At 29.7% G+C, this 8480-nt stretch overlaps 2 non-coding genes across 2 annotated transcripts; both read right to left on the reverse strand.

The window, feature by feature from the left end:
• Positions 1-2715: 2715 nt before the first annotated feature.
• On the reverse strand, positions 2716-2787 carry TRNAP-AGG (transfer RNA proline (anticodon AGG)). Its single transcript has one exon. It is a non-coding gene; the product is annotated as a tRNA-Pro (tRNA).
• A 3436-nt stretch (positions 2788-6223) lies between these two features.
• Positions 6224-6295, reverse strand: TRNAP-UGG (transfer RNA proline (anticodon UGG)). The gene has a single exon. It is a non-coding gene; the product is annotated as a tRNA-Pro (tRNA).
• Between the last annotated feature and the right edge of the window lie 2185 nt (positions 6296-8480).

An 8480-nucleotide genomic window follows, 5' to 3' on the forward strand; every position in this document is an offset into this window, starting at 1 on the left:
TTAACTATTACACATTAGTTGAATTTCCTTCCTATTGGATGGACAGAAATATATGGTAAAAATATTTATGATTTTCAATGCTAGATCTATGAAAACTACCGTAGGTTAAAATATTATTTTGGTTATTATATTTTCGGCTTTGGTTTATTTTGGTCCATATACTTTCAAATTTTGTAAATTTTTAGTGATTATATTTTCAATACATATGTTTTGGTCCTTTGTACATGTAAGAAGGGACTATTTTGATCTCATTTTTTTCTACCATTTTGAGAATCACATTTCAATCACTAAATCTCTCTAAAACTTGGCCGTAAATTTATATTAATGGTTTTCATGGTATATAAAATTTGTGTTGATTTTTTGAAAATAGTGAGGTACATTAAAATGGTAGTTTTTAAAAGTACAAGAATGAAAATTGACATTTTAAAAGACTAAAATTAACAAAAAGTTGAAAATACAATTCAAAGTAGAATTTAAAATAATTATGGTAATTTTTGTTTTTGAGTCAGAAAATCAGGGTACATTAAAATGAACTCGAACCTCTCACACCCTAAGAGAGAATCATACCAATATTGATAGATTAACAACTATATTTTTCAATAAACCAGGGTTATGTTATTGCTTCATATGAAGCATTCACCAGTTCCTCCTACCCATGATCTCATTAGTTGAATTTCCTCCCTATGGGATGGACAAAAATATATGGTGAAAATGGATATTTATGATTTTCAATGCTAGATCTATGAAAACTACCGTAGGTTTAAATATTATTTTGGTTATTATATTTTCGACTTTGGTTCATTTTGGTCCATATACTTTCAAATTTTGTAAAATTTTAATCATTGTATTTTCAATGCATATGTTTTGGTCCTTTGTACTTGTAAGAAGGGACTATTTTGATCTCATTTTCTTCTACCAAAATTTTGAGGATCACATTTCAATTACTAAATCTCTCTAAAACTTAGCCGTAAATGTTGAGTTTTATGTCCTAAAAACTCGCAGTTTGTAAAATAATAAACATTTTCTATTATCAGTATACTTGTTGTTGATCTCATCAATTGTATGAAAGTCTAAATCCAATAAACTAAGACCCATAACTATTGTATGAGTACTAGAACTTTATGTGGTGACATAAGAGTGGATCGCGTTCCAGTAAATAGTCAAAATGATCTATAGTACATGAATGAGATTAGGTACCTTATTCTGGTAACATCATTGGATGTGGCCTACTCTGTAGTTGTTACAAAGAGTTGTAAAGTACTACATACGATGTGATCCTAATTTGAACATGTTATGACATGAGGAGTGGGGGCGTCCTGTGCAATGAATTTGCATAAGATCAGGACCAAGAAATAAGTTTCTCTTACTTTATAACGTTGTTTACTATTTAAGACTGACTATTTCACCTAGATGACCTAGGTAACTCGATTTTAATCCTGAACTAACTATAAACTCCTGTTTATTCGGGATTGCCCTTAGATTTGCATAGTTGAGGGTTGGCTCAACAGCGTCGGCTCAATAAGACTCCCATTTCAGGGGTAAGACAGGATAGATAACTAAGGACATAGGGTGCAAGACGGAGTTCATGCCTACCCGATTAAGGGATAGGAGAAAGGTTGTTCTCTCAAGTACTAAATCCAGGTCTTGAATAAGGGGCCCCACCCTCTCACTTGATGGAGAGAGTTTAGTTTGGTGATTGGATCACAAACTAGTTGTTCATTAGAGGATCAATAGGGACTTGAGAAATAAGACGTAATCTCTAGGGTGAAACAGATATTTGACCCAGCCATTATTACGAACAACCTGTGAAGGGTCGATTTACTGAATATGGTTAAATCATGTGGACATAATAAATCTACAGTGAGGGGAGTGCAACTATGGGCTTTAGTGGAGTGACTCATTAATTAACGAATGGAGATTAATTTGGTCTAATAAGTTTAGCCAATTAATCTTAGATCGTTGGAGCCCATGATCTGTAGGTCCGCGAGGTCCCCCAACTAGCTCGTAACGGACTAGCTCTAGAATAGTGTGATAAGTTAATTTGAATCGTTCAAATTAGAATTAAGGGAATTAGTAATTATATGAGATATAATTACATGTTTAATTTTAGAATTAAACGGAATAGGAGAATTTAAGATGGATATGTGTTAAAATTAATTTAATATTTGATATTAAATTAATTATGTTTTATTTAATAATTAATTTATGAAATTAATTAAATTTTCATTTTTAAAATCGAAATAGATTTTATAAAATCAAATTTTGATTTTTAGTTAAAATTGGAAAATTGAAAACAATACATACAAAATGGAAAAAGAAGTTTTTCTATTATCCATCACCTAAGTAGCTCATTCAAATGTCATTATCTTGGTCTTGTCTTCTTCAAGCATGAGCTGCAACTCATACAACTTTTTTCTTTGCTTGTTGATTTGTAATATAATGAAGAGATTGGAGTGAAAATCGGGCATGCAATCCATAGAGATTTTGAGAGAAAAACGGGTTCGAAGAAAGAGTTCTTATGGTAGTTTTTAAAAATACAAAGACAAAAATTGACGTTTTAAAAGACTAAAATTAACAAAAAGTTGAAAATACAATTCAAAGTAGAATTTAAAATAATTGGGTAATTTTTGTTTTGGAGTTACAGAGAAAAAAAGTGTCTTTGTTCTTGCGGCTGATTCAGAATTTTTTAGGCTTAAAAATCTAAATACAAAAAACGAGGCATTCCGAGAATTGAACTCGGGACCTCTCGCACCCTAAGCGAGAATCATACCACTAGACCAAATGCCCACGATTGATAAAGATTAGTAGTTTAAGAAATTTTGAAAGCTATATGATTCTGAGAAAAGAAAATTTATAAAAAGTTATGTCAAGGCATTTTGAGAATCAAACTTGAGACCTCTCGCATCCAAAGCGAGAATCATACCACTAGACCAACCGTCTTATTAAATAGTAGAATATCAATATTTTTTCTTATTAAATATCTCACGACCGATCAATAAAGAAAGTGGAATTAATGAAATCTATGTGCTAACATTATCATTATATGCCTTTTAGATCTAGACAACTGCAAAGTTTGAATATTTTCAACTTTGTTATACAGGAGTAGGTACAATCAATTGGGAGACAAAAAAAAATACTTTTCAAAATTAATCCTTAATGCAAATTTTAGTTTGACAGTTTCACTTGAACTACACATTTTGAGCACACGAGTAAAGCAAATATAGAATGCTAAGATTTGGTTAGACATGTTGATTGATTAACATCTATATTTTCAGTACCTAAGGGTTATGTTATTTCTTCTTACTAAAGATTTATAGTTCCTTCTACCTAAGGTCTCATTAGTTGAATTCCCTTCTTGTGGGTTGGGTAGAAATAAATTGTGATGTGGATGATTATGATGTTCAATGTTGTATCTATGAAAATTTTCAAGTTTAAACGTGTATTTAGAATACATTGTCAAGTGTTTAATTTAAAAAATAAATCATTTTGAAAGAAATTTGAGTATCTGATAACTATTTAAAATAACTTTTCAATTGTATTTCAATTCATTTTTATCAAAAGTGTTTAAAAAAATGAGTTTTTTAAAAAACATTTTTTTCTCAAATCTATCCAAACAAGCTCAAATTATTATTTGGATTACTGTACTTTCAGCTTTGGTTTATTTTGGTTCATATACTTTCAACTTTTATTAATTTTAGTCATTGTACTTTTAATACCTATATTTTGGTCCTTGTAATCGTAAGAAGTTACTATTATGATCTCATTTTTCCTGTCAAAATTTTGGGATAACGTTTCAATCACTCAATCCCTTTAGCCTTAAATTTGTATTAAAGGGTTTCATTGTGTATAAAATTTATTTTATTTTTTTGCAAATAGAGATCAAATTGGTCGTTTTTAGAAGTACAAGGACCAATACTAATGTTTTAAAAACAATAATACTAAAATTAAAAAAAGTTGGAAGTACAATTCAAAATACTATATAAAATAATAATAGTAATTTTTGTTTTGCAGTCTCAAAATGAGAAAAAAGATTGTCTTTTTCTAAAATACATCCCATCCCATGACCTTATAGCAGCAGTGTGAAAGTTAGATATTTATCCCCATAGTTTTGTTGTTTATAAAATGCATTTCCTGCATTTGTAATAATTGGTAGAGTAGGATCTAGGAAAATAATGAATAAAGCATATACTTTGGAGCTCGTGGTTTTTAGTTAAACCCGTAAGATTAGTCGAGGTATGTGTAAGCTGATCCAGACACTCATCGATATATATATATATAAAGTCTACATGGTTTTCATAATTCTATTACAATTTGTTTACCTCATTTAATACTTGGCCAGACATTGACATATATATTGAATGTTCTTGCTCTTAGTTGGGATTCTTTTGACTTGTATAAAATGGGATTATCATTTAAATCTGTTAAATCTTCTTTTAGGTTTATATAATTTCTGTTTGTCTTATATTTTCATGTCACTTTATGCCATTTTCAGTCTTAGGGAAAACTGTTAGCTTCATTGCTGTGTTGCGTTGGATGTAGTCTTAAAAAGTTGCATACTCTCTAGTATCTCTAAATATAAATTCAAGGTATTTCTTTCTCATATATCTAAGATGTGGATTTCTTTTCTTACCTATGTCTCTCTCCTATTTTTAATTAAAGTAATTTGTTGATAATTAGATGTAGAAAAATGATAAAAGAGTAATAAAACTTGAGATAAAAAATGAGGCATTCCAAGAATTCACACACTAAGCGAGAATCATAACACTAGATTAAATGACCTATGTTGATAAAAGAATCTACGTTTCCTACTCATTTTTGTTGTTTTGTATTATATCAAGAAACAAAGATAGTGTTTCTTTTAGGGGTATTCAAATAATCCGTACAACTCAGATTACCCAAACCAAAATTTTAGGGTTGGGTTGGGTTGGGTTAGTTTTGTTCTTGGGTTGGGTTGAATTTTTCTATTTTTATTGGGTTGGGTTGGGTTGGGTTGTGGGTTGGCTAAAAAAACAAGGGATTGAAATGCCTTAAGAATAGACACATATTTAACCCTCACCTACGTGTTATATATATATATATATATATATATATATATATGTATGTATGTATTTCTCTCTTCTCCATACACTATCTCCCATGCATATTCTCTCTCCCATACATATGTTCTCTCTCCCCCAATAATATATTTCATATATTCTCTCCCCTATAATTCACAACCATTTCTTCCTTTTCCCTCTCTTTTCTCCTTCCCCTCCTTCTCTTTTCTCCTTCTGGCGATGTAAGTTGTAGGTGGTAGACGAAAGCATGGGGCGGATTGTTGGCTCGACATGAGGTGACACGAATGACTTGGGATAAATCGACGGTGACAGGTTGAACAGATTCGATTTACGACACAATAGGACGAGCAAATCCGGTCGACAACGACAGGGAGAGAGATCCATGGCAGCCATGGCTGAAGAAGAAGAAGAATGAAGATGGAGGGTTATGTATTATAAACCCCCATAGGAAGATGAACTTTGTTTTTTTTTTTCCTATTTTTTATATATACTGTGATATACACGTACTTTTTTTTAGCTTTTGTACGAAATTTGATATATACAGTGGTATATGTATCCGTTTGTTTGATATAAACAAGTGTTTTTATTTGGATTTATTGTATTATGATATATATACTGTGGTGTAAATGGAATTTATGAAGATTTATATACTGTAGTATATTTCATATATTGGTTTATACTGTGATTTATGTTAAGCATCGAGTCAATCTCTAATTTATAAACTGTAGTATATTTCATATATTGGTTAGAATATTTTCAAATACCTAAGAAAGTGTTCTAAGGTATATATAAAATAATCATAAATTCGTCAAAATGTTCTAAAGTATACTTAAAATAACCATTAATTCGTAGAAAAAACCCAATAAATTGATACGTACAAATAAACAATGGAATATATTACATGTATAAGTGAACAAACAATGAAATATTTCACATAATAACAAAAATGAACATGACAAACGAAATAGAAAATAAAATCATATTAAATATCATTTTCTCTCTCCAAATGAAAATGAAAAAAATATATCAAATATATTATATTTCTATAGTCGAAGAAGAAAAAATAATTATAATAAGTTGCATTATATTGTAATTTATGTACGCCCTTAGCGTTTGAAATCGTAGCATTTTCTACCATGCAAAACAAAATTGGAAACACATTGTTTGGGGCATTCCGAGAATTGAACTCGGGACCTCTCGCACCCAAAGTGAGAATCATACCACTAGACCAAATGCCCTTATGAAAATTGAAAGCTTAAGGTTGGTTTAATATTGTTTATTGATAAATAAAGTTGACATTAATGAAACCCATGTGCAAATATTAATAATAGGTCTTCTTCTACTTTTAGATCTAAACAGCTGCAAAATCAAATGTGATCATTCTCAATTTGTTTGTATATGTATAGGTTACAACTTACACGCTACAAGAAAATTGACAAAAAAACATTTAATAGATCTTCGATACATTTTTTTTAAAAGGTTATCTCAACCTTTGAAAAGTATCGAAATAGATGAAAAAACTTTTTCAAAGGTTTACTAACCTTCAAAAAGTATTATTTTTCAAAAGTTGATTAACTTTCGAAAATTATTATTTTTCAAAGGTTATATATCTTCGATAATTGTCAAATTATTTATCAATAATTATTTATTATCAAGTAGTCTTTTTCGAAAGTTTTCATTATTTTTAAAGGCTTATCATGTTATTTTCAAAAATTTTAAAACCTTCATAAAAACTAATTTATCAACAATTGTATATCTTTCGAAAATTCTCTTATAAAACCTTTTAGCACATTTATTGACAAATCTCAACAAATCTCAGAAGGTTGTTTTTACTAATTCATCTACATGTAGTACCATGAATTACAAAGTATAAGAATAGAATAGAAAGAATATACAATGACATGGATGAAAGTAAACTTATATGTCATAAAAGTATAACAAAAGGCTATCAAAATTCTATAACATCAAACTACAATTCAACTAGAAACAAATTTTTTACGCATCTCTGCCATCATTTTTTGAAATCTATCCTCAAAACGATTTTCTAATTCGCTTATTTGATGCCTAAGTGCTTCTACCTCAACCTCTCTTTATTGTTCAGATTCTTTTCTTTGTCGCTCAGATTCTTGAAGTCGTTGTTTGGACTCATTAAGATGATGCTCAAGATCGCGTATAGTAGACGATGATCCAAAAACTCAGAAGGAGTAACACCTACTCCATAACCACAAATACGCCCATGTTTCTCCGGTCCAAATACTTGTACGAAAATCTCATCCTCGTTCTTGTCAAGTGTACCATCAATCACTTGAAAAGCATATGATTTGAGTTCCGACTATAAATATAAATTCACATATTATAATTCAAAACTGTCACATATAAATTCAAATGTTTACAACAAACAAACACATGTCTTTGTTATAACCATAATATTTGATAGATTGAAATCTATACAACAAACAAACACATGTCTTTGAAACCCATTTCAGATTCACCAAATTCTAGGAATTCCATTTTCATTTCTTTCCTTTTATTGATCCAAATTGCATCGAAAATCTATGGAATATTAGATTTTGTGGAAGAGCATAAGAAAAATTGAAACCAAAAAATAAAATAACGAGCAATTTTCCTAAGAAGTGGTGAAAGAAAAGGGAAAAAAGTAAAACAAATAAGATCTTGGAGAAGTTTATGTAATTTTTCATCTAATTACCTTTGTTCAACTCTTTGTTGTATACTTTGTAAACCACATGTGTGATATACATTCAATTTAGAATTGTTCTTTTAGTTTCTTTCATACATAAGCCGAGTATGAGCATCAATAAAAAAAATAACAATAAGTACAATTTTTTTATGTACAAGAAAAAGATATTAGAAAACAACTTCATATTCAGTTGATTTCCACAACTTTGAAAGATATTCTACATCTTCTCTTGTAATTCTTGGTGGAATATTTACTAAAGCTTTTGCAACTGTATCATATTTGTACAACCATTTTTTCTTTAAACTGTCTCTCCAATTATTATAAGATCGATGAATTTGAAGCAATACTGAAGCCTCATGACCTTCAACTTTAAATCGTTCCTACAAAAAAAAATGTAGTTGTAATCTAATTATGTAGGATGTAAATTAAAGGAAAAAAATTATTATTTTTTCACATACCAATGTAAGCTCAAATAGTTTCCTTTTTGTTGTTGTATCAATATCTCTCCAACTTTTTACTTGTAAAGGAGTAAAGTTGACTTGTCTAGCTAAGATAGTGCATTGGCTTTTAAAGATATCAGCATTATCTCCAATGGGTCGTTTCTTCCTCCACGATACTTCAAATCTAATCCCATGAAGCAGTTTAACTAGGTTGAGATTACGTGTGGGACCACGTACTTTTCTTACTCTAAAAGAAAATTCTAAAGTAAAAAGAAAGAAAAAAAA

The sequence above is a fragment of the Benincasa hispida genome, chromosome 5 (genome assembly GCF_027475165.1).
Source record: "Benincasa hispida cultivar pf3 chromosome 5, pf3_genome.v1.1, whole genome shotgun sequence".
Lineage (NCBI taxonomy): Eukaryota > Viridiplantae > Streptophyta > Magnoliopsida > Cucurbitales > Cucurbitaceae > Benincasa > Benincasa hispida.